The sequence below is a fragment of the Pleurodeles waltl genome, chromosome 3_1 (assembly GCF_031143425.1).
Source record: "Pleurodeles waltl isolate 20211129_DDA chromosome 3_1, aPleWal1.hap1.20221129, whole genome shotgun sequence".
NCBI lineage: Eukaryota > Metazoa > Chordata > Amphibia > Caudata > Salamandridae > Pleurodeles > Pleurodeles waltl.
In genome coordinates this window covers 1,291,231,125-1,291,258,018 of record NC_090440.1, presented here as the reverse complement: position 1 = coordinate 1,291,258,018, position 26,894 = coordinate 1,291,231,125, and positions in this window count along the sequence as shown.

The window sequence follows — 26,894 nt, the reverse complement described above, 5'->3', positions numbered from 1 at the left end:
TACCCTAGGGGTGGTGCCCAGAACTCCTCCAGTGTGTCCCAGACTTCCGCCATCTTGCTTTGCAAGGTCTGGGGGCACTCTGGAGGGCTCTGAGTGGCCAGTGCCAGCTGGTGACGTCAGGGACCCCTCCTGACAGGTCCATACCTGATAAGGTAGCCAATCCCCCTCTCAGGGCTATTTAGGGTCTCTCCTGTGGGTTCTCTTCATATTCTGCTTGCAAGTTTCCTTCAGGAATCCTCTGCAACTACTTCATCATCCTCTGACCTCAGATCAACCGCAGCCTGCTCCAGGAACCGCTGTAACAGCAACAAAGTATCCACAAGGGATACTTTTCCTCTGCAAATTCAGCTCCAGCCAGCAACTGCAACGGTTTCCATGGTGTGCACACTCTGAGGACTCCCTGTCTTCACCCTGCACCAGAAGGACTGAAGAAATCTCCTGTGGGGTGACAGAGTCACTCCCCTGCTCCAGCAGGCACCTTCTAAAATAAGGTCCGGTACCCTTGGACTCCTCTCACAGCAACAAGCATGCTCCTAAGGACATAGCGGTTGGACCCCATCGACATAGACTGTCCTGAGGTCCTGCTGATGCAATTTGGAGGAGGTAATACCTTGCCTTCCCTGAGAGCGACGGTACCCCTGTGTACTGTGTCTTCTTCACCTCCTGAGGCCTCTGTTCACTATTTGTAAATGTCCTTTGTGCACAGCCTGGCCCAGGTCCCCAGCACTCCATCCTGCAATGCTAAACTTGCTGAGTTGTTCTCCGGCGGCGTGGGACCTTCCTTTGTTGTGCTGCACCAACCGTGTTTTGCACCTCCTTTGTCCCCGTGTCCTGGGACTCCCAGGGGTGCTGTCTGGCATCCTGAGGGCTCTCTAAAGTGCTGAGAGCCCCCTCTTCCTCCTCACACAGAGTTGAGGCCCCCAGGTCCCTCCTGGGTCCAGCCAGTGCCATTGTGTGTCGTAACCAAGGCTTGTTGGCAACTTCCACCACAAAATCACTTCTGCATCCATCCTCACGTCGTGGGACATCCTTTGCATCATGCAGGAACCCACTGGCACCTTCCTAGGGTGCATTCCTGCAGTCTTCAACTAACAGGGGACTATTCTTCCAGTTTGGCAGGGGCTCCTGTCCTTCCTGGAACTTCTTTCGACTTCTGGACTTGGTACCCTTCTTTTGCAGGTCTTCAGGTCCAGGAATCCAGCAGTTGTTGTTTGCAGACTTGGTTGGTTACTACAAAATGCCAATCATGAGGTGTAGTGTGTCCTAAGGAAACTTGCAGTACTTTACTCCTGCTTTTCTGGGCTCTGGGGTGGGGTAATTTACTTACCTTTACTGTATTCTTATTCTCCAAGCGATTCTGCACACTGCACTTGTCTAGGGGGGAATTCGTGATTCACATTCCACTTTCTTAGTATATGGTTTGTGTTGTCCCAGGCCTGTTTTCTCCCATTGCATTCTACAGCATTTCCATTTGCTTGCACTGTTCTATGATTATTTACTTGTCTAATTTTGGTGTCTAGTGTATATATTGTGTATAATACTTCCGTCCAGAAGGAGTATTGTCTCTAAGAGATTTTTGGTACTGTGTCACCCAAATAAATACCTTTATTTTTGGTAACACTGAGTATTGTCTTTACTTGGGTATGAGTACTGTGTAACTATAAGTGGTATTGCATGAGCTTTGCATGTCTCCTAGTTCAACCTAAGCTGCTCTGCTATAGCTACCTCTATCAGCCTAAGCTGCTAGAACACTACTACTTTACTAATAATGGATAAATGGACCTGGTATAAGGTGTAAGTACCCAAGGTACCCACTACAAACCATGCCAGCCTCCTACTCCACCTCCCATTCAAGCACCGCCCTCCCAGTAGCCCCTCAGCGAGTTGCCCGTGCCCGCTCACCCAGGAGGTGGGCATCTCCTTCGCCCCAGGCACCTCAGGCCCTGTCCCAGTGAGCCCTGCTGCCCTGAGTGAGGAGGCTATTGACTCACCGTCGTCGTCTTCATTGGCGTTGGTGTTCGTTGTGGAGCATGACTTAGAAGATCATTGGGAAAACTTGCAGTGCAGTTTCCGTGGCAGCGTGGTTCTTCCATGTGTCTCCAATGGTGAGTCCTTTCACTTCTGTGCTCTGTTTCCGCCAGGCTTTTGTTGGCGTTGTTACCACCCAAGAAAAGGTGGTGGTTTGCATGGTAAAAATATGGTGGGTGGAACTTTGACTTCTGTGGTGTCTGTTGTTTCCGCCCTGGCAGTTGGTGTGGTAGATTGGCTGTCTATTGGAGATATCACCGCCATGGTCATAATTTGGTGGTACTTACCGCCAGCCTGTTGGCAGGATTACCGCCACTTTATCACACACCGCCAGGATCTTAATGAGGGCCTATGTGTCCATTAAGCCCTGTGTAATAAATGTAAGATTCCGTCTGGCGCGGGAGATTGCTGGGTTGTGTAGATCCGCATTGCAAGAGAAAGACTGAATAAAGAGGTCAGCAAGACAGCGTGATTGATTGCGGTGGTTAAAACCACCAAGCTCCAATATAGTGGTAGTGAATTGAGCAATATGCAAGGTTGAGAGCAAGCGCATGACAAGGCATGCAAAGAAGCAAGAGGAGTGCTAAAGTGCCTAGCATATAGAAAGATGAGCATGCATTGTGACGATTAAAGGTGCTAAACAGTTATGCCAAACTATCCACTGTCTGTGGGGGTCACCAATGGGAGCGACTGCAAGTCCTGGTGGGTGTCAGCAGATGGTATAGAGCCATCACCAGAGCTATAGATGTGTGGACTGGATTCCTTATCTGTGGATGCTGCTATGGAACCTAAGTTGGCTGCTGTCTTTAGACTTTTCTGCTCTGTGATAATTTGCTCGTGATCTGCAGATGCATATTTGGTGGGGTGGAGGGTGTTGGTCAGTCTCGCCTTACCTTTATGGTGTCATCCAGGGTGGTGGATGGGCTGGAAGCCTAGGAAGAGATGACGAGCGTGTGCCTTCATGCCGATCTGCTCAATCTTAGGCATCCTTGCGGTCTGTGAAAAAAGTGGGGGTTTCGTTGGACAAGACCTTTAACTGTGCTAGCAATAGTAGTGAGTATTGGACCCCAAGCTGGCAGAGGTGGTTTTTGACCACCAAGAATGAGGATCTCCTCTGTTTCACTGAATGGGCATAGTCCAGGAAGAGCATAACTGTTTTGTCCACAACATGCAATGGACCTGCCTGCCTGGCCGCTCAGAGGATGGTATCATGATCTTGATAATGTGGAAGTTTGACCAGCATGGGACACGGTGGAGCATCCGGCGGAAGATGGCTGGCCAGGACTCTGTGGGCTCACTCCAGTGTGTAGAAGGGAGTAAGATCCTTTGCTGGAGTAAATGTCTTGAACCATTGTTCCAAGTAGGATGCAGGGTTGGGGCCCTTAATTCACTCCGGCAACCCCTGTATGCGGATGTTACTCCTGTGGGAGCGTCCCTCCGCATCCTCTGCTAGGTTTTCGAGTTGCTGAACCTTAGTTCGCAAGCCCTGGAGTGCAGCCTGGTTGTTGGTTACTAATGGCTGGAGGGAGGTGAGTGTCTTTTCATCTTCTGAAACTTTGTCCACCAGTTTCCGGTTGTCATGCAGCAAAAACTCAACTCGGTGGCTAGTGTCCCAAATCTAGTTTCCATAGAAACTATGGAGTGCTCGATGGCAGCCAACACTTGTTCCAACTTGTTGGACACAGAGAGAGATGAGGATGCTTCCAGCATTGGGCTGTCCCACACAGTGAATGGAAGGGTGGTGTTTGAAGGTGGTGCTGGTGTGGCAGAACAGAGCATGCCCATTGTGATTGTCTGAATGGTGTGAAAGGCCATCCAACAGTGGGGGGGGGGAGGGACAGGGCAGGAGCCCTCTTAGGGTATTTTGCTGTGGGATGAGTCATGGTAGGAGTTGAGATTCACAGTGGTTTGCCATTGCTCAGATCACACCCAACACCCAGTGCACAGTCCAGGGGGATTTCAAGTGCCCAATGGTGATTACCAAAGGGGCCTCAGTGTGTTCCAGGCCCAGAGGCAACCTGAGGTGCCGGCTGAGCAAGGTCCACAATCGCGAGCTAGCTACATTGGAAAAAAGGCAATTTTTTTGTGAAAAAAATGTGCTGTGTCCATTTTGAGTTTTGGGGCTTTTCCTGTCATGGGCACTAATCCTACCCACACAAGTGAGGTACCATTTTTATTTGGATACTTGTGGGAGCACAGAATAGCAGAACATTCTTGGATTATTAGATTTCGCTGTATTTGGGCCTTTTAAATGTAAGCCAGTGTGTAAGGAAGATGAAATTTTGAAAAATACCCTCCAAATTGTACACTAGTATGGGTGCCTACAAATTCAGAGATGTAGAAATAACCACTGCTCTTAATATGACCCTATATCTTGTGCCCATTTCGGAAATACATGTTTCCTTGATACCCATGTTTTCACTGTGCCTATTTCTCTGTAACAATTGTGATATATGCCGTTCTCAATAAAAAAACATTGTATGGTGCAGCTCAGTTGCTGGCTCTGGGTACCTGGGGCTCTTGGAGAACCTACAAACCATATAAATCACCCACACCTAGATGGTCTAGCAGACTTAATTTTATATTGTTTTGCCAACCAGCCATCATGACAAAAGTTATAGATTAAAATGTTGTCACAAAAGCCCATTTTCTTCTACTAAGTTTCAATAATTCTTTATTTCAGGAGTTATTTTCTTTGGCAAAACCTTGAAGGATCTACAGGTATGACCCCTTGGTGAATTTGGAATTTTGTTTACTTTTCAGAAATCTATAGCTTTCTGGCTCAACCATGGGGTTCACCATGCAGTGCCACCTCCAGAAAGAAACACAAGCAACCCCAGACCAGTTTCAGGCTTTTTAGGCCTCTTAAGTGAGGTATAGCTTGGATCCTATGAAAGAGGGAACAAGGGGCCCACATTTAGGTATACCCTTGGCCACTTAGGGCAATACATCAGTCACACAAAAAGGTGATGGGAGAAACGTTTGCAAATAATTAAACCACTGGCAAATGCTCTGGGTAGCATTCCAACCTGTTATTCGCTCATGTGCCAGTCTTATCCAAACCAGTATTGACCGTGCTCTTCTTGGGAAAAGTCCATTCCGAACCTGCAGCAATTGACCCTGAACTGCCAGGGCCTCTTTTTCATCCTTCCTTCCTTCCTTCCTTCCTTCCTTCCTTCCTTCCTTCCTTCCTTCCTTCCTTCCTTTATCCTTATTCCTGTCTTTTTTCAACTTTGCTTTCTTTCCTTCTTTATATCCTTTCTGTATTTCCATCCAACCATCCATGCTTCATCATTCTTTCAGTTTTTGACATTCCTCTATATTTCTCACATCCTTCCTTTTATCAGTCTTTCCTACCTTCTCTCTATCTTATTTGACTTCCTTCTTTTACATCTCCTTCCACTCTTCCTTCTGTCATCCATCCCTACATCCTTATTTCTCTGATCCATCCATGTATATCCTTACCTTCATCCTTCCCACCATCCACCCATCATCTTCCCCTCCTTCTATCACTCAACTGATCATTTTGCCTATCCACTCTTCTCTGCATTGATTCATCTATCTATCCATCAGTCCTTTTCTCCATCCATCTACCTCTGTATCCCTCCATACATCCTATTTCCTTTCTCCTCTCCACCCTTCCTTCTCTCCATCCATCTTTCTCTCCATTTGCCCCTCCCTTTATACCTGCACAACAAACTACCCAGTGGCACCCACCACTTCAAGCTGCTAAAGTGGCAGTTCATGGCAGTCCTCCTCTTTTTATATATTTTATGTCCGATTTATTCCGAATCTTTTTGGCAAAGTCACAACAATTATTTTTTGCGAAGATATTTACTTTCCAATGCAAATGGTATGTTGTGCTGCAAAGCTTTCTCAGTACAAGTATTTATCACTTTGCGCTTCTTTGTGCGAAGTTTAAACAATAGCATATATTTCCCAGGTGTAACTTAGGTGGATGAGTATCCATGGACATTTGCATTGTAGGATCATGCTTTCCTGATGCCGTCATGCTGTGCTGTCCATTTCCGTATTGCATCATTTCATTTTCTAACACACTCAGGGGCCTATTTATAAACTGCATTTTGTAGTGCCTACGTAGTACTACAAAATGCTATCCAAAACCCTATAACTGGAGACTGACACCTCCTCTTCACCTACCTATTCTGTGAGGAGATCTGCGCACATAAGTATATATTTTAGTAGTAAATTTGGAAAGGACGGGGAGTGGCTGGAAAATGGGGAATATTTTCTACTAAAATGAGAGGTGTTTAGGGAAACTTAAGGAGGAGTTTCGGAAGGTACATGGTAAAACATCCACATCCACAAATGAGTAAGACTACTGTAATTCACAAACTACTCTTACACGTGTTTTTCAGCCACATGGGGGCCTGATTCACATAGGTAAACTAATATTTTTGTCTCCATTTACTACTTTTTGTTATTCACAAACTATGGCTCATATTTATACTTTTTTTGTGCCGCATTTGCATCATTTTTTGACACAAAAGCGGCGCAAACTTACAAAATATAACTGTATTTTGTACGTTTGCGCCGCTTTCCCGTAAAAAAATTACATAAAAACGGCGCAAAAAAGATATAAATATGGGCCCATGTGTGGAGTTCTATGACTCCACACTCCCTTTGTCTAAGTGTGCGGTGTTCTCTGCATCCAGAGACTCAGTAAGCAGAGCTGAGAACTCCGCACACACCAGTATAAGGAGTGCAGCATCATAAAGCTTCATACAACGTTTTATAATACCACAAAATGTACTACAAAGTGTAGCTTGTTAATCAGGCCCAGAATTTCTAACAAGAATGTATTACACAATAAATAAAAAAGAAAAACGTTGTTTTTTTGTTTACTACTTAAAAGCTTTTTTTAATTAAATGAATGTATTCAAATTAATTCAATGTTTAATACGCATTTCACTTGATCAGTTATTGTGCTTCAATACTGTACATTTACCTTTTGAATTAACATACTTTATTAGTTGTATTTAAAGAGTAAGCAAATAATAATTTTCCATATACATTCCCATAGGTAGATAGAAGCTACGATGGTGGGGAGTTAATTTTAAAGAATAAAAAACAAATTATAATTTATATAATAATTTTCCCTATACTTTCACATAGGAAGATCTAAGGTAGAGGAGAGATTCAGATATGTGTGCAACCTTCCTAGTAGTAACTTTACACATGTAAACACTGTTGTAGGAGGCTTCGCCCACTGATTGTTTACACCTAGGTGTGAATCTACATTCAGAAATGGTGGTTATAAAAAAGTATAGAGTTACACCTTGGTTTAGTAGTAAATATACACCTGAATAAATATATATGTGAAAATTCACTTTTGTGAATAGGCCCCTTAGCATGCTGTCTGCTCAAAGACTCACATATTCCGTACCCTGGCAGGTACTGTATATGTTTTCACTAATGAGTAACTCACCAATTGTATACGCAACTCTGCCCTAGACGGAGTCCAACTAGTGGCAGCTTACCCATTAAGGCATTCTGTCGTTGCACACTTGCTTTTTTCCCCACCATGCATCACAGCTTCAGACTTTTGAAGTGACATTAGAAAATGGTACACAAACTGTGCACGTCTGGGCTGGCGACAAAACTTCATCCAAGGACTCAGGCATAGCTTGCGTACGTACAGACCTGACAGACAGAGCTCTGTTTAAGTAGAGGTATACCTTCAAGCATGCCTTGCAGCTCTCATAAAAAGTGCTGCTTCACAGTGCTCTAACCAATTGTAAGGCCACTTGTTGCGTTTACCGTGTGATTGACAGTGCAAGACCAAATCAGGCCTGTCTTGTCAATCACACTGTGGGTGTGACTCCAGGTCTTTTCTCAGGGGGGCTTCAACTGTGAGGACCAGAAGCAGAACATGGTCAAGCAAGAGGGTACAAACAATTAAGTAAAACTGTCAAATGCTATGTGCGTGTGTATTTGTGCATGAGCATGTGTGGGTAAGAGTGTGCCAGAATGTGTGCATACATGAATCTGGGTGTACATCTGAATGTGTGGTGCATGTGTGTGCAGATATCAGTGGCCTAAGTGCAAAAAAATGTGTACTTTGAATTGTCTTTCTGTCAGCAGCCTCGCTACACTCACTGTTCATAAACTGCCACTAGAGAAGCAATATACTTTTTAATAGGGATGACTACTATGTTTATGCTATGACATGACTGATGGATTGCAGACGTTGATGAGGGAGTCATTGGAAAACGGCTTTTTATCTGTCCTCCAAGTTGGGGAGGTTGCCGACTAGGGGCCAGATTTAACAGAAAATGACGATGAGCGTTGCTGCGCCAAATTTGTCAGCGTCGCATACCGTCATTTTCAAAATGCAGGGATGCACCGTATTTAATAGAATATGGCGCACCCCTGTGTTTCCCGCTGCGCCATCGCTACATTTGCTGCAGTGCCCTAAAGCAGCAACTCTTGCACCATAGTTCAAGGATGGCTGCGTTGAGGAGGGAAAACCTTCCTGCACAAAAACTGTCTTAAATGGCGATTTGGTCTTTCTATGTGTGCTGCAGAATGCAGCACACATGGAAAGGGCAAAAAACGAGGAGAAATGAAAGCATTTCTCCTCGTTGCACCACTCTAACCCTACCTCTGGGGTGGCATTAGATTTTGGCGCTGCCTCAGGTTTATGAAAACCCGTAAATCTGAGGCAGTGTCAAAATGCAATGGGTGTTGCTGTGGCACGCCCACAGCAACACCCATTGCATGCCCCTTCAACGCAAAGTACTGCATGTGAAGGGGCCGTATTTACAAGGTGGCGTTAAGCCACAAAAAGTGGCTTAACACCGCCTTGTAAACATGGCGCAGGGCACTGTGCCAATGAAGCGTCACAAAATGTGATGCTCCGGTGGCACTAGAGGCTCTTAAATATGCCCTAGCTCGCTTATGTAAATCTATGTAGTCTGCGGAATCTCCCTACCCAGATTATGTGATGTGTGTGTAGCAGGGGCTGGGTGACTGCAGTGGGTCCCCCAGAGTATGTGTGGACCCTAAAAGGATTTCATGCCATGTTTGGCCAACATGGGTACAATGATGGGTACAATGATTGCAATATCCCTGTTTCTCTGCAGATACCTGTTGTTCTCATCCTCCTCCTTCCCCAGGCCATTGTAGCCTGGGTATTGTATGTCTACTTCCTGTACACAAAAATACTGATTGAACATGGTGCGAATATTTGTGATACCTTCCTTGGTTCCTACCAACTGACACAGGTCAGACTAAGGCCTGTAAGAAAGCATCTTCTTTCCAAAGACTCTGCTAAGGGCCAAATCAAGGCAACACCTAAACAATAAATATGGCCTGAATGCCTTCCTCCACCCCACACCCGCTGCAGTCAAATCTGGCATAAGAAGAATGAGACTCAGTAACAAATACAGAAGTTGGTGATGGACTGTCTGAGTTGAATCTACTAACCTTGGTGATGCTGTGGGATGTATGGCATCAACATGGAACCTGAACTTTGAGAAAAGAATGGGATGTTCATTTCCAGGCAGTTAAATGCAAATTTTAAAAAATTTACCTGGTCAGATTTCCTCCACACATTCAAGTGCTGCACACATTCAGAATGTATGGTTAAATTCCATGTTCCACACTGTCTAAAGAATTAAATAGGCTTATGGGCCAAGAAATGTGTTCACCCTTACATCTCAGTGGAACTGCTGAGTCTGGCTATATAAGGAATGCACAAAAGAGAGGAAGGCTGGCTGTAATCCTATCAGGTGTTGGGATCAGACCTAAAGGGCTGCAGATGAGCTTATTTTGCTTTGAACCAGAGAAGGGAAGGTAGACTGCCCAATGGATAAGTACCTGCCCTGCCCTGCCAGCCCCAAGAACCAGCAAACAGCTATTCTTGTATCTTGCACCTTCCTGCATCTGTACAGCCTGACCGTAATGATTTCCAAGAGCAGATGGTCACATCTTCGCCTCTTGCCAGGACTGAAAGGATAATTTCAAGACATTCAAGACAATGACAGGGGGACTGATGTTGAAACAAGGTTGTATGAAAAGCAGTTCCTGTGACCAAGGATCAACATACTTTTTGTGTGCAGGCCATCATTTGGGAAGCTGTTGAAACCCTTAAGAATTTTAATACAACTATCATAGTTAGCACCCAACTGAACATAGCTCAATTGGGTGCTCATTATGATAGTTACATTACAATTTAAACACCTGCATAGTCTTTTAGTTCTCACCCAAAGAATAAGCCCAAGCACCACCCCACATGCCGGACCCAAGAACACAATGCCAGATGGATAATATACTGCAGAGCATACCACAGAGTAGTTATGAGGTAAAGAATGCTTACTATTCCAAACCCATCAATAAAACACTCAATAAAATCAGGTAAATGGTTAACATTTACATTGAACAGTCCAATGTTCTTAAATTGTGTTTTCCAAAACTACACCAAGACCTTCTTTAGTTCTTTGAATTTAAAACTGCATAGATTTGTGAAACAATTGCCAGTTCTTTGGAATCACCTGACCCGCATTCATTGCCCCACCACTACTAATATCTGTCTTCTCTACATTTCAACCTAAGGTACATTTGTGAGGCTCATGATTAAGAAGGAGTGATCCAACCAGAGCTTTGTTTGCACCTCTAAGGTCATCTAGGCCATAGAATGTGAGATGTAGTGTACCCCCATCAGTATGTGTTATGGAACTCACCACCTGTGAGAAGCATAGGACTTACATGATCTCAATGAGGTTTGCAGCAGGTACTAAACCTAACTTGTTCGCCCATTTGTTGAAATCATATAAGATCAGGATTGTATTGACTTTAACCTGTAAAAGTATTGCCATTTCTACACAGTCATTCATGAATCTGGAGGGCACACCCATGGGAGGGGTAGACCACTGCTGTGAAGAAGGATTAAATGTGTCTGATTGCTCAACAGACATCTCAGCAAATGAATGATGAGTGAGTTATGTGAGGTACAATATGCATATTAAGAAGCTAGCCTATCCTATCCTATCCTTGTGCTACTCCACCTCCCTTCTGCCTCTTTCAGTTCATCAATATGTTTTTGTGACAAGGGGAGCAGGTTGTCGAGAGAGGATATGGAGGCACATCGAAAACAAGATTCAGTTACTTCAACTAGATTGCAACTTGTCTCAAAGAGATCACAGATGTCCAATACGTGCTTCAAGGCTGGGCTGGTAGTCATAAGGCCACATTTTATCAACAGACTTCGAGGATCTGAAGGTCTGGGAAGTTGTTGATGGAGTAAGTAGCTACAGGAGATGATCCTGGGTTTTAGATGGTTCAGACTGAGTGGTGTATTAGGAGGTGGCAGTGTGGAACATGAGACAAGAAACTTTAATAAAAGGGAATCTTCCCAAAGGACGTGGTTGGTTGAAGGATGTGATATTCTGAAGAGGTTACGGATGCCAGTCATTTTTCAATAAGGCATGCTGGCATTATAGGAAGAAAGCGGGATGGTAGTAGCATCTTAAGTGGTAAGGTGTTGAAATGTCACAGACTGAGGTTTTGGACTTGCAGTAGTGTGGAATGTGGTGGTTTTGAGATGCTGGCATTGTATCTAGGGTGAAAATAGGTGATAACCCAAAATAGATTTCAATTAGTACTCCAGTAAACCTGTGACTGTCACAGGTCTCCAGGTGTACTCTTTGAAACCTTTGAGAAGTATGAAAATTCAATAATCTGGACCCATGCATGCTAATAAACCTCTGGGTGCAGATTTCTGAATTTTATATTTATGGGGCCATCCCTGTTTAGTTTTTAACATCTGTATATCCAAATGCATTATCAATATTGGTTAAAGATTATACTAAGACCATGATTACAAGTGGGCTGGTACAGAGCTAATCACTGCACAAACTCCTATTTATGCCTGGATCCAAATCCTGAGTGCTATGGTTAATGCCGCATCCCCACAATTTTCCTGGGGTAAATTTCAGCAGGTCAAACCTTCTGAAATAAGTGGGAAAAACGTGTGGTAAGTTCTGATACAAGCGCAAATTGGTGTGGAAATGTTGCATTTCGCATGAAATTCCTAATTTGTCAGATTGTATGACGGAATAATGGGTATTTTCCACATCTGGGTAAATACTACTCCAGCTGTATCAATATTTTCCAGGTGAATTCCCATTACCAGCCAACCTTGATTCAGGCCCTATGAGTCTGCTAAGGATGGACCACCAAGACTGCAACACGGAAAAGTTAGACTCATTGCAATGAATAAAACCTTGTCAGTAAGTAATCAGAGCATTGCTGCTTTGCTTGATTAACTTGACCAAATTCTTGCAGTTTGAGGATGCACCTAGGCCATAATAGCATTTCAAGTGAACTTCCTTGTGTATGAGTACTGACTACCATGAGTAACAAATGCTGCAAAATGCATGTTTGAATGAATGAAAACCCAATTTATCACAACTTATGAATCTGAACCTTTATTCATTTAGGATATTGCCATCGGAATGTACTGGGTGTTGCTCCCATTAGAGATCATAGATGCTCTTTAGAGAAACCCCTGAAAGTCATTACTCTCAAAAATGACCACCTTGTAACTACAAAGAGAAAATAGGAGAAACAAAAAAAAAGGGAAGCCTGGTCATCTGTCCTTCAAACTCAAAGGAATGTGATGACCAAGGGTTGAACTGAATAAAATAAATATTCTTGGCAAGCAATCTACTCAGGAAACAAACTTACTTTGCCTTTTATTCTCCCCTTGGTGTCTTGTATAATAGTCCCACTCCACAACTGTGATTGAAGTCATAACCTACCCTATAAGCCGATCTCTGATTTTATTTTTGGGTATTGTGTATGACCCTGGTGCCATTCATGATGAACAAAATGTGATCTATATCTACTTTAAGGGGCTTTGGGTCTGCTTCCTTTAACCACTGGCTCCTGGTGCTCCAGAATCTTCAGCCACTGTCATGAGACATTGTTAATGACTTCCTGTATCCACCTTCATGATGTTTTTGTCTCACAGTTTTTCTTTTGGCTGTTTGAAAATGCCCCTCCTTCCCCACTTGAATGCACAAGAGACTTTCCCAACAGAAATTTGTCAGCAAGTGGCCTTTAGAACGGATGGAGCACGGAGGAAGTATCTGAAAAAATGAAAGCTACAGAATAGAAAGAAACCTTTTTTCTTAAGGATCCTTTTTTCTGTTGCCTTTTACTGTACTGACTCCCCAGTGCTGCAGAAAAAAATTAAACATTGGAAAGCCAAAAGGTCTGATTTGTGAAAGTGTTCTGTTAGAAATGGGGTCCTTGTTGGCAGTCAGGTTACACCCTGTCCAAGCAAGGACCCTCACTCTAGTCAGGGCAAGTCACACATAATGCAATGTATTCTGTGCCCACGCTCTGGTAGCTTGGCACTGGGCAGTCAGGCTTAACTTAGAAGGCAATATGTAAAGTAGTTGTGCAATAAATCATGCAATAGCACATTATAACACCACTAAAATACACCACACAGTATTTAGAAAAATATATAATATTTATCTGGTTAAATGCAGGTCAAAATGATTAAAGTTCAATAAGTACACATTGAAATATCACTTAGAAAATGATATAAAGAGTCTTTAGTTCTTAAAAAGCAACAAATGTCTATTGCAAGCACAAAGTACCTGGTTTGCATTCAAATTCTCCGCAAGGGACCGCAGAGGTTGAGTTGTGTGGAAAACGGGGAGGTGTGCATCGATTTTTCCAGCGCACACAGACGATGCGTTGGTGAGTTTTCACGCAGGGCAGGCCTTGCGTCGATTTCCGGCGCGTAGACTGGAATCCTCTTCGGGTTGCGAGGTTTTCGGACGCCCCGGGGACGGTGCTTTAAATCCTGGGCATTCAGGACGAAGTCACAGGGCTGCGTCGATCCGGTGGGTGATGCGTGGAAATTTCTGCCGCACGGCAGGCATCAATTCCTCTCAGGAAGCTGGGCTGCGTCGTTCCAGCTCGAAGTCGATCCAGTGGGCCGTGCATTGAATTTCCGATCGCAACGCTGGCACTGCATCGTTCTCCTCTTCGGGAAGTCGGGCTGCATCGATCCGGCTGGCGTGCAGTGATTTTCTCACCGCGATGCAGGCTGTGCGTCGTTTCTTGCAGGAGTTTTACACTATCAGGACATATAGAACACACGTTCATGTCATGCCTTTTACCTATATAGAACCCTGTCCTATGGGCTACCTAGGGCCTACCTTAGGGGTGACTTATATGTAGAAAAAGGGGAGTTTAAGGCTTGGCAATTACTTTTAAATGCCAAGTTGAAGTGGCAGTGAAACTGCACACACAGGCCCTGCAATGGCAGGCCTGAGACATGGTTAGGGGGCTACTTATGTGGGTGGCACAACCAGTGCTGCAGCCCACTAGTAACATTTAATTTACAGGGCCTGGGCACAGTTAGTGCACTTGACTAGGAACTTACAAGTAAATTAAATAAGCCAGTTGGGTATGAGCCAATGTCACTATGTTTTAAGGAGAGAGCATATGCACTTTAGCACTGATTAGCAGTGGTAAATTGCGCAGAGTCCTAAAGTGAGCAAAAATGAGGTCAGAAAAAGAGGAGAAGGAAGGCAAAAGGTTTGGGGGTGACCCTGTAGAAAGGCCATTTCCAACATATCCCCCTTCCAGCTTAAAGCCAGGGTAGGTTAATCAATACTCTGATGGACTTCCCTGCTTAAGGCAATAGAACATGGACAATGGTCCAGTACTGCCGGGGCATTTGCCAGTTCTACGCCTTTCTGAACTCAGTGAGTCTCCTCCATCTATACTCTCTGGGGCCACTGAACTGACCCATGGGGAACCATCATCATCATCTGAGGACCACATCTGTGAAGCTCCTAACTTTAATTTGCTCACAGATGCATCCCAGTATGCAAACAGTACCACTATGGCCAACAAAGTGATGTGTCCCCATTCCACCCCTTGGGTCTGACTTCTGTCCCCATCCCAGGGAAAATTCTGTCCACAAGGACAGTAACCAAAAGAGGTCACTCACAGCTGTCAGTGTCATGAGCCAGGCCCCAGACCATCCACTGCTAAGTGGAAACCCTGAGTGGGGCTTTTGGATGAGCTTCTCCTTCAGCTGGAGGGCTGACAGGGAGCTCCCAATGGGCTCCTGAGGCATCTCAGAATGGGGGGCAGTGACCCAGGGGTCTTGAACCCCTTCTCCATCCTACCTCCCATCAGTTCAGTGATACTGGTCACTCAACCCAGGGTCTGTACCCTGAGGCTGAACAGGGGACAAGGGTTAGTCCTCCCTCACCTTGCCCCTACCTCTGGACATCCGTGCCCTCCTCTGGGGAGGGGTACTGCCAGATAACTGAACTGTCAGGGTGCACTTAGGGGTCACCGCTCTCAACTCTCCTGACACTGAGGAGCTCCCATCAGGGGACGGTCTCTCAGTGCAGACTAGGTTTCCCTGCTTGGGTCACCCGTGGGAACAGGCCAAGCACTGGGGCTGGAAATAGGGTACCCTGGGCCTTTGCCCACCCCCACCTCTCCTCCTACCTTTAGAAGGGACATGGGGCGCCTTTCCCCCTTACCATTATGGGACCAATCTTGGTCACTGTGTACCTCCCCCCAACTCTGTTGAGGGGAACCTAAACCACTCTCCTTAGGATCACTCCCAAATGCCTTTTCAGACACTCTGGTACGCACCCAGAGGTCTGCCTCTTTTGCAAGTTCCCTGCGGGCAGAGAACTTACAATCAACCAAGTGTTGGCGTAGCCCTGGAAAACAGTGACTGAACATGTGCTCTCTGGCCATCAAATTGTACAGCCCCCTCAAAAGTGTTTACCATACTACCCTTCACCCAGCCATCGAGTGCCTTGCAAACGTGTCCCACAAAATCCACCCATGACTGGTGAGCCAGTTTCCTACTTCCCCTGAATCTCAACCTGCACTCCTCTGGGAGGAAGCCATATCTCTTGACAAAGGTCGCCTTCATGGTTGGATACCTCAATCTGTCTCTCCCAACTAGAGCCAGAAGGGCATCCCTCCCATTACCAGGTATATGCCCCCATAGGACAGCCCCCCAATCCTCTTCAGGGATCCTGTGCGCTACTAGAGTGAACTCATACACCTCAAACCACTTGTCTATGTCATCCTCCTCACTGAAGTCAGGTACCAAATCTCTGGGTGGTTTGACCTCTTTCTCAGCACTGGACATTGAAGTTTTGCTGCCACCACTGGACTCTACTTTCTGCGCTTTTAAGTCCAGTTCCTTCAGGCTCAGTTCATGAGCCAACAAGATTTTTCTTTCTGCTAAAGCTTTCTCAGCCTCAGCTCTTCTCCCCTCTGCCAGGGCTTTGTCAGCCTCAGCTCTTTTCTCCTCTGCAGCCAGTTGAGCTTGCTGCAGCTTCAGGTCCCTCACAGCCTGTCTGTCCCTCAGCTCTTCAGAAGACACGGCATAGGAGAAGACCCTGCTTCCCGCATATGATCCAGTAAGGGACTCACTCTCTGTGGGTTCCCTTTTCTCCTCTGGAGCCACTGCTAAGTCATTTTTCTCCTCCTCCTCCTTACCCTTCTCAGGGCCATCACCCTTTTGGTTCTTTGCTGCCTGTTCCTCTTCCCAGCGTGCTTCCTCAAAGGCTACAAAGGCATCCTGCAGTTCCTGCTCAGTGGATCTCCTTGACACAGTCAGCCCTCTGTCTTTGCAAAGCTCCCTCAACTCAGCCTTGGTGTGGGTTTCGGTTGGGACAAGGTCTGACTTGTTGCAGTCTTCTGTGAAGCTGGAATCCATTTCCAAGCTGTTCTAAGATATCATAGGCACAACATAAAGTTCCAAGTTTACAAAGGAGAGGTAGGATTCAAATTGGAAAAAATGACCAATGGAGAGAAAAAAGGAGAAAACAACGTGTAATGGCCTTTAACTGTGGGTAGGTAGTGTACACATAGCTATTGTATTTCACTGCACAAATATAAGTCCTATCCTCACCACTGATCACCAATGTTAGAAATGGGGTCTTTGGTTGGCAGTCAGGTTACTCCCTGTCCAAGCAAGGACCCTCACTCTAGTCAGGGCAAGTCACACACAATCTAAATTATCCTGTGCCAACCCTCTGGTAGCTTGACACTGAGCTGTCGGCTTAACTTAGAAGGCAATGTGTAAAGTATTTGTGTAATAAATCATGTAATCACACAGTATAACACCACAAAAGTACACAACACAGTGTTAAGAAAAATATATAATTTTTATTGGGTTAAATGCAGATCAAAATGATTAAAGTTCAATAAGTACACGTTGAAATAGCACTTAGAAAATTATATAAAGAGTCTTTAGTTCTTAAAAAGCAACAAATGTCTCTTGCAAGCACAAAGTACCAGGTTATTGATCACATTCTCCAGAAGGGACCACAGAGGAGGAGTTGTGTGGAAAACAGGTAGGTGGTGTTGAATTTTTCCGGCGCACACAGACGATGTGCCAGTGAGTTTTCACACAGGGCAGGCTTTGTGTCGATTTCTGGCACGTAGACTGGGATCCTCTTCAGGTTGTGGGGTTTTCGGACACCCCAGGGACGATGTGTTGAAATCATGGGTGTGCAGGGCGAAGTCACAGGGGCTGCGTCGAACCGGTGGGCGATGCGTGGAAATTTCTGCCACACGGCAGGCGCTACATCAATTCCCCCAACGAAGTCAGGCTGCGTCATTCCGGCTCAGCTTTGCGTCGATCCAGTGGGTCGTATGTTGAATTTTCGATCGCAACGTTGGTGCTGTGTCATTCTCCTCTTCAGGAAGTCGGGCTGCGTCGATCCGGTTTGGCTTGCAGTGATTTTCTCACCGCGATGCAGGCTGTGTGTCGTTTCTGGCAGGCTGTGCGTCGATTTGCACTGCACAAGGAGTTCTTTTGCAGGAATTAAGTATTTTTGGTATTGATTGAAACAACTACGACCATTGCAAATGAACTGTACATAGTGTGAGCATAGAATGAATGACCTGTTGCTGGCTGTTGTGATCACATCAGGACATTGTTGTCAAATCACCAACATCTGTAAAATGAATATCCATAGGTTACAGTAAGTAGGGGAAATAAGTGGGTAATGCCAGCATGCCAATGCCACACAGAATACACCAATAGTCATAGAAATGTGAAGTTGCACTGTCTCACCTGTGTGTCATTGGAAGTACTGACGTATCACTAATGTTCTGTTGTCCACATCCTCATCCTCTGCCTCCTCATCCTCACTAACCTCAGGGTCCACTGCTATCACAGGGGCATCTCCAGTCTCCTCCTCCTACAGAAAAGGTACATGGCGTCTGAGGGCCAGGTTGTGCAACATGCAACATGCCATTACTATCTGGCAGACGTTCTTCGGTAAGTAGCAGAGGGATCCACCTGTCAGATGGAGGCACCTGAACCTGGCCTTCAGCAGGCCGAAGTCCTCTGAATGATCCTTCTGGTTCGCCCATGTGCCTCATTATAACATTCTTCTGCCCTTGACCTGGCATTCCTCACAGGGGTCAGCAACCACAATAGGTTTGGGTAACCAGAGTCACCTGCAAATATTGAGGGACAATGTTTAGCCACACACTATCCTATTGGGCCAACAGCATAGGCATACATCAACATACACTGGGTGGGGACCAAGGCTCACCTATTAGCCACACCCTGTTCTTCTGTAGTTGGGACATCACATTTGGGATGCTGCTGTTCCTTAGGACAAAGGCACCATGCACCGACCCAGGATACTTAGCATTGACGTGGAAGATGTTCTGTTGAGCCAGGCACACCATCTGCACATTCATGGAGTGGAAACTCTTACGATTCCTGTACACCTGTTCATTTTGCCGGGGGGGGGACAAAAGTAATATGTGTTCCATCAATCGCCCGAATTATATTGGGGATATTTCATACTGCATAAAAACCGGCCTTAATAGTGGCCAAATCCTCTACTTGTGGGGAAGCAATGCAGCTTCACATGTGTTTTATCAGGACAGACAAGACTCTTGCCAGCACAATTGAGAACATTGGCTGTGACATTCCTGCTGCCAAGCCCACTGTCACTTGGAAAGAACCAGTTGCCAGGAAATGGAGCACTGATAGAACTTGCACAAGAGGGGGGATCCCAGTCAGGTGACGGATAGCTGTGATCAGGTCAGGCTCCACCTAGGCACACAGCTCTGTGATTGTGGCCCTGTCCAGTCTATAGGTGAGTATAATGTGCCTGTACTCCAGTGTAGCCAAGTCCACCCGGAGCCTGTATACGGGGGTATGTCTCCATCTACTGTTCATCCGCATCTGTAGGTATCTAAGGGACACAAGAGTGAGTAGGCTGTCACAATTTGAACAACTATACCACAACAGCAGTCCACATTGTGCAATCATGTTTTGGGAAAGTGTAATTTAAAAGTATGTGCCCATATATCCTGTGACGCAGAAATTATTAATAAGCCTGCTGACCCCCCCCCCCCTAAAATGGCATCCACCTGTCCTGTGTGGAGGGAGAGGTGGAAGTGAGGTGATGCCACTGACGTTGTTCACCGTGGCAGTAGGCGGTCGTGAACTGACGTGCAATTCCTCATTGGTTTATATTGGGCCCTATGGGGTACAGTGGCCAATGGGGATCTATGCCGGCAGTGACGTATGCACCGCCGTGGACGTGACTGCCATTTTATTTCACATTCCTCACTTGTTTCCTGACCTTCCATAGGAGAGGACCTACAATGCATGTACTGTTGCGACCTGTGTCTGGAACCTACCATGGCCTGTGTGACCGGGGAAAGGGCCCCAGCCTTCACTTCGGAGGAGTTAGAGCGACTCGTGGATAGGGTCCTACACCAGTGCAGACAGCTGTATGGGCCTCCAGACCAACAGGTGAGTGCACTGTGGGCACAATCCATGTGGCATGAATGCATGGAGTTGTGTGTGAAGGCATCATGTAAGGGGGAGTAGATTTCCTCTTAGCGGTGTAAATGGTGTGTGCTGGGCTATGTGTGTGCCAGTGGTGATGGAAACGGGTATGGTGGGCCATTTGTGTGACAGGCTGGACTGTTTGTCTAATGATGTTCTCCTGTCTGTTTTGCCTCTGCAGGTCAGCGCCCATCAAAAGAAGGGAATATGGCGTGCCATCGCCAAGGATGTGCTGACCCTGGGGGTCAATGATAGGTGGAGCACCCACTGTCGGAAACACTGGAATGGCCTCTCAACGAGGAAGGGGTACCGTTGGACCCTGACCCCCCCTGATGGCCCGCATACTGGCAGTGGCCTACCCTGAGCTGGATGGGTGCATGAAGACATCACAGCAGCCACAAGGGGGTGAGTACAGTGACTATAATTACAACTTATGGCTGGTGGGGTGGTATCCGGGTGGTGGTTGTGTTAATGGGTGCCCCTAAGGCCAGGCCAGACTTAGCAGTGTCGGTCCTCTGGAGGCTAAGGGTTGAAGAGAAAATACGTTACCCAGTATTCACTTCTAGGCAGATCTGTGTGGGTCCCAAGTGGGCGCAGTTGGCGGTGTGTGCCCCACCTTATGCCTTGGTGACTAGCCATTTCACTGGTAGTGCAATACATAGTGCATAGGCCTGTTCCCTGTGTGTGAGAGTGGTGTGTACACCAACGGTGGTGTTGATGCAGTCATTGACCCAGTGTATCCTTTGTCTCTCTCTCTCTCTCCCTTTTTTTTAGTCATCCTGTCCTTATATGCATTAGCATCATCTGGCGGAGGAGCAGAGTCACTGGCGACAGAGGGAGCAGCATCCCACAGGACCCAGAGGCAGAGTCCACTGACGCTGAGGGAACCAGTGGGACGGAGGGCGAGGGGAGCACCACGGCGGAGACTGGAGGTGACAACACAGACTCAGATACCTCCTACGTTGGGAGCTCCCTGGTAGTGGCGGACACCTCTGTGACCCCCCAGCTGCAGGTACAGCCGCCACCTGTAGGAAAGGACCATCTTTCTTGGCATGTTACCCCCATTTTTACCTATTTGTCAGTATGTTTTTGCCTGTCTCAGTGGGATCCTGCTGGTCAGGACCCCAGTGGTCATAGTTTATGTCTAATGCATGTGTCTGTATAGTGCTTGACTGTGTCACTGAGGCTCTGCTAATCAGAACCTCAGTGCTTATGCTCGCTCTGCTTTTAAATTTGTCACTATAGGCTAGTGACTTCATTTACCAATTTCATTTGGCACACTGGACCCCCCTTATAAGTCCCTAGTATATGGTACCTAGATACCCAGGGCATTGGGGATCCATATGGGCTGCAGCATTTCTTTTGCCACCCATAGGGAGCTCAGACAAACCGTTGCACAGGCCTGCCATTGCAGCCTTCATGAAATAACGCACACGTTATTTCACAGGCATTTTAACTGCACTTAAGTAACTTATAAGTCTCCTAAATGTCTAACCTTCACTTACTGAAGGTTAGGTGCAAAGTTACTTAGTGTGAGGGCACCCTTGCACTAGCAAAGGTGCCCCCACATAGTTCAGGGCCATTTCCCGGGACTTTGTGAGTGCGGGGACGCCATTACACGCGTGCACTACATATAGGTCAATACCTATATGTAGCTTCACAATGGTAAGATCATGGAATTGTCCCCCCATTCCAAATCTGATATTGGGGAGCCAACTCCATGCATACTGGGGGCTCCACCATGGACCCCCAGTACTGCCAAACCAGCTCTATGAGGCTTGCACTGCAGCTGCTGCCACCTCACCTCACAGTCAGGGTTCTGCCCTCCTGGGATCTGGGCAGCCCAGTCCCAGGAAGGCAGAACAAAGCATTTCCTCTGAGAGCAGGGTGTTACACCCTCTCCCTTTGGAAATAGGTGTTACAGGCTGGGAAGGGGAATCCTCCACTAGTCTCTGGATATGTTTAGAAGCGCACAGATGGTGCCTCCTTGCATAAGCCAATCTACACCGGTTCAGGGACCCCTTGTACCCTGCTCTGGTGCGAAACTGGACAACTGGACAAAGGAAAGGGGAGTGACCACTCCCCTGTCCATCACTACCCTAGGGGTGGTGCCCAGAACTCCTCCAGTGTGTCCCAGACTTCCGCCATCTTGCTTTGCAAGGTCTGGGGGCACTCTGGAGGGCTCTGAGTGGCCAGTGCCAGCTGGTGACGTCAGGGACCCCTCCTGACAGGTCCATACCTGATAAGGTAGCCAATCCCCCTCTCAGGGCTATTTAGGGTCTCTCCTGTGGGTTCTCTTCATATTCTGCTTGCAAGTTTCCTTCAGGAATCCTCTGCAACTACTTCATCATCCTCTGACCTCAGATCAACCGCAGCCTGCTCCAGGAACCGCTGTAACAGCAACAAAGTATCCACAAGGGATACTTTTCCTCTGCAAATTCAGCTCCAGCCAGCAACTGCAACGGTTTCCATGGTGTGCACACTCTGAGGACTCCCTGTCTTCACCCTGCACCAGAAGGACTGAAGAAATCTCCTGTGGGGTGACAGAGTCACTCCCCTGCTCCAGCAGGCACCTTCTAAAATAAGGTCCGGTACCCTTGGACTCCTCTCACAGCAACAAGCATGCTCCTAAGGACATAGCGGTTGGACCCCATCGACATAGACTGTCCTGAGGTCCTGCTGATGCAATTTGGAGGAGGTAATACCTTGCCTTCCCTGAGAGCGACGGTACCCCTGTGTACTGTGTCTTCTTCACCTCCTGAGGCCTCTGTTCACTATTTGTAAATGTCCTTTGTGCACAGCCTGGCCCAGGTCCCCAGCACTCCATCCTGCAATGCTAAACTTGCTGAGTTGTTCTCCGGCGGCGTGGGACCTTCCTTTGTTGTGCTGCACCAACCGTGTTTTGCACCTCCTTTGTCCCCGTGTCCTGGGACTCCCAGGGGTGCTGTCTGGCATCCTGAGGGCTCTCTAAAGTGCTGAGAGCCCCCTCTTCCTCCTCACACAGAGTTGAGGCCCCCAGGTCCCTCCTGGGTCCAGCCAGTGCCATTGTGTGTCGTAACCAAGGCTTGTTGGCAACTTCCACCACAAAATCACTTCTGCATCCATCCTCACGTCGTGGGACATCCTTTGCATCATGCAGGAACCCACTGGCACCTTCCTAGGGTGCATTCCTGCAGTCTTCAACTAACAGGGGACTATTCTTCCAGTTTGGCAGGGGCTCCTGTCCTTCCTGGAACTTCTTTCGACTTCTGGACTTGGTACCCTTCTTTTGCAGGTCTTCAGGTCCAGGAATCCAGCAGTTGTTGTTTGCAGACTTGGTTGGTTACTACAAAATGCCAATCATGAGGTGTAGTGTGTCCTAAGGAAACTTGCAGTACTTTACTCCTGCTTTTCTGGGCTCTGGGGTGGGGTAATTTACTTACCTTTACTGTATTCTTATTCTCCAAGCGATTCTGCACACTGCACTTGTCTAGGGGGGAATTCGTGATTCACATTCCACTTTCTTAGTATATGGTTTGTGTTGTCCCAGGCCTGTTTTCTCCCATTGCATTCTACAGCATTTCCTATTGCTTGCACTGTTCTATGATTATTTACTTGTCTAATTTTGGTGTCTAGTGTATATATTGTGTATAATACTTCCGTCCAGAAGGAGTATTGTCTCTAAGAGATTTTTGGTACTGTGTCACCCAAATAAATACCTTTATTTTTGGTAACACTGAGTATTGTCTTTACTTGGGTATGAGTACTGTGTAACTATAAGTGGTATTGCATGAGCTTTGCATGTCTCCTAGTTCAACCTAAGCTGCTCTGCTATAGCTACCTCTATCAGCCTAAGCTGCTAGAACACTACTACTTTACTAATAATGGATAAATGGACCTGGTATAAGGTGTAAGTACCCAAGGTACCCACTACAAACCATGCCAGCCTCCTACTCCACCTCCCATTCAAGCACCGCCCTCCCAGTAGCCCCTCAGCGAGTTGCCCATGCCCGCTCACCCAGGAGGTGGGCATCTCCTTCGCCCCAGGCACCTCAGGCCCTGTCCCAGTGAGCCCTGCTGCCCTGAGTGAGGAGGCTATTGACTCACCGTCGTCGTCTTCATTGGCGTTGGTGTTCGTTGTGGAGCATGACTTAGAAGATCATTGGGAAAACTTGCAGTGCAGTTTCCGTGGCAGCGTGGTTCTTCCATGTGTCTCCAATGGTGAGTCCTTTCACTTCTGTGCTCTGTTTCCGCCAGGCTTTTGTTGGCGTTGTTACCACCCAAGAAAAGGTGGTGGTTTGCATGGTAAAAATATGGTGGGTGGAACTTTGACTTCTGTGGTGTCTGTTGTTTCCGCCCTGGCAGTTGGTGTGGTAGATTGGCTGTCTATTGGAGATATCACCGCCATGGTCATAATTTGGTGGTACTTACCGCCAGCCTGTTGGCAGGATTACCGCCACTTTATCACACACCACCAGGATCTTAATGAGGGCCTATGTGTCCATTAAGCCCTGTGTAATAAATGTAAGATTCCGTCTGGCGCGGGAGATTGCTGGGTTGTGTAGATCCGCATTGCAAGAGAAAGACTGAATAAAGAGGTCAGCAAGACAGCGTGATTGATTGCGGTGGTTAAAACCACCAAGCTCCAATATAGTGGTAGTGAATTGAGCAATATGCAAGGTTGAGAGCAAGCGCATGACAAGGCATGCAAAGAAGCAAGAGGAGTGCTAAAGTGCCTAGCATATAGAAAGATGAGCATGCATTGTGACGATTAAAGGTGCTAAACAGTTATGCCAAACTATCCACTGTCTGTGGGGGTCACCAATGGGAGCGACTGCAAGTCCTGGTGGGTGTCAGCAGATGGTATAGAGCCATCACCAGAGCTATAGATGTGTGGACTGGATTCCTTATCTGTGGATGCTGCTATGGAACCTAAGTTGGCTGCTGTCTTTAGACTTTTCTGCTCTGTGATAATTTGCTCGTGATCTGCAGATGCATATTTGGTGGGGTGGAGGGTGTTGGTCAGTCTCGCCTTACCTTTATGGTGTCATCCAGGGTGGTGGATGGGCTGGAAGCCTAGGAAGAGATGACGAGCGTGTGCCTTCATGCCGATCTGCTCAATCTTAGGCATCCTTGCGGTCTGTGAAAAAAGTGGGGGTTTCGTTGGACAAGACCTTTAACTGTGCTAGCAATAGTAGTGAGTATTGGACCCCAAGCTGGCAGAGGTGGTTTTTGACCACCAAGAATGAGGATCTCCTCTGTTTCACTGAATGGGCATAGTCCAGGAAGAGCATAACTGTTTTGTCCACAACATGCAATGGACCTGCCTGCCTGGCCGCTCAGAGGATGGTATCATGATCTTGATAATGTGGAAGTTTGACCAGCATGGGACACGGTGGAGCATCCGGCGGAAGATGGCTGGCCAGGACTCTGTGGGCTCACTCCAGTGTGTAGAAGGGAGTAAGATCCTTTGCTGGAGTAAATGTCTTGAACCATTGTTCCAAGTAGGATGCAGGGTTGGGGCCCTTAATTCACTCCGGCAACCCCTGTATGCGGATGTTACTCCTGTGGGAGCGTCCCTCCGCATCCTCTGCTAGGTTTTCGAGTTGCTGAACCTTAGTTCGCAAGCCCTGGAGTGCAGCCTGGTTGTTGGTTACTAATGGCTGGAGGGAGGTGAGTGTCTTTTCATCTTCTGAAACTTTGTCCACCAGTTTCCGGTTGTCATGCAGCAAAAACTCAACTCGGTGGCTAGTGTCCCAAATCTAGTTTCCATAGAAACTATGGAGTGCTCGATGGCAGCCAACACTTGTTCCAACTTGTTGGACACAGAGAGAGATGAGGATGCTTCCAGCATTGGGCTGTCCCACACAGTGAATGGAAGGGTGGTGTTTGAAGGTGGTGCTGGTGTGGCAGAACAGAGCATGCCCATTGTGATTGTCTGAATGGTGTGAAAGGCCATCCAACAGTGGGGGGGGGGAGGGACAGGGCAGGAGCCCTCTTAGGGTATTTTGCTGTGGGATGAGTCATGGTAGGAGTTGAGATTCACAGTGGTTTGCCATTGCTCAGATCACACCCAACACCCAGTGCACAGTCCAGGGGGATTTCAAGTGCCCAATGGTGATTACCAAAGGGGCCTCAGTGTGTTCCAGGCCCAGAGGCAACCTGAGGTGCCGGCTGAGCAAGGTCCACAATCGCGAGCTAGCTACATTGGAAAAAAGGCAATTTTTTTGTGAAAAAAATGTGCTGTGTCCATTTTGAGTTTTGGGGCTTTTCCTGTCATGGGCACTAATCCTACCCACACAAGTGAGGTACCATTTTTATTTGGATACTTGTGGGAGCACAGAATAGCAGAACATTCTTGGATTATTAGATTTCGCTGTATTTGGGCCTTTTAAATGTAAGCCAGTGTGTAAGGAAGATGAAATTTTGAAAAATACCCTCCAAATTGTACACTAGTATGGGTGCCTACAAATTCAGAGATGTAGAAATAACCACTGCTCTTAATATGACCCTATATCTTGTGCCCATTTCGGAAATACATGTTTCCTTGATACCCATGTTTTCACTGTGCCTATTTCTCTGTAACAATTGTGATATATGCCGTTCTCAATAAAAAAACATTGTATGGTGCAGCTCAGTTGCTGGCTCTGGGTACCTGGGGCTCTTGGAGAACCTACAAACCATATAAATCACCCACACCTAGATGGTCTAGCAGACTTAATTTTATATTGTTTTGCCAACCAGCCATCATGACAAAAGTTATAGATTAAAATGTTGTCACAAAAGCCCATTTTCTTCTACTAAGTTTCAATAATTCTTTATTTCAGGAGTTATTTTCTTTGGCAAAACCTTGAAGGATCTACAGGTATGACCCCTTGGTGAATTTGGAATTTTGTTTACTTTTCAGAAATCTATAGCTTTCTGGCTCAACCATGGGGTTCACCATGCAGTGCCACCTCCAGAAAGAAACACAAGCAACCCCAGACCAGTTTCAGGCTTTTTAGGCCTCTTAAGTGAGGTATAGCTTGGATCC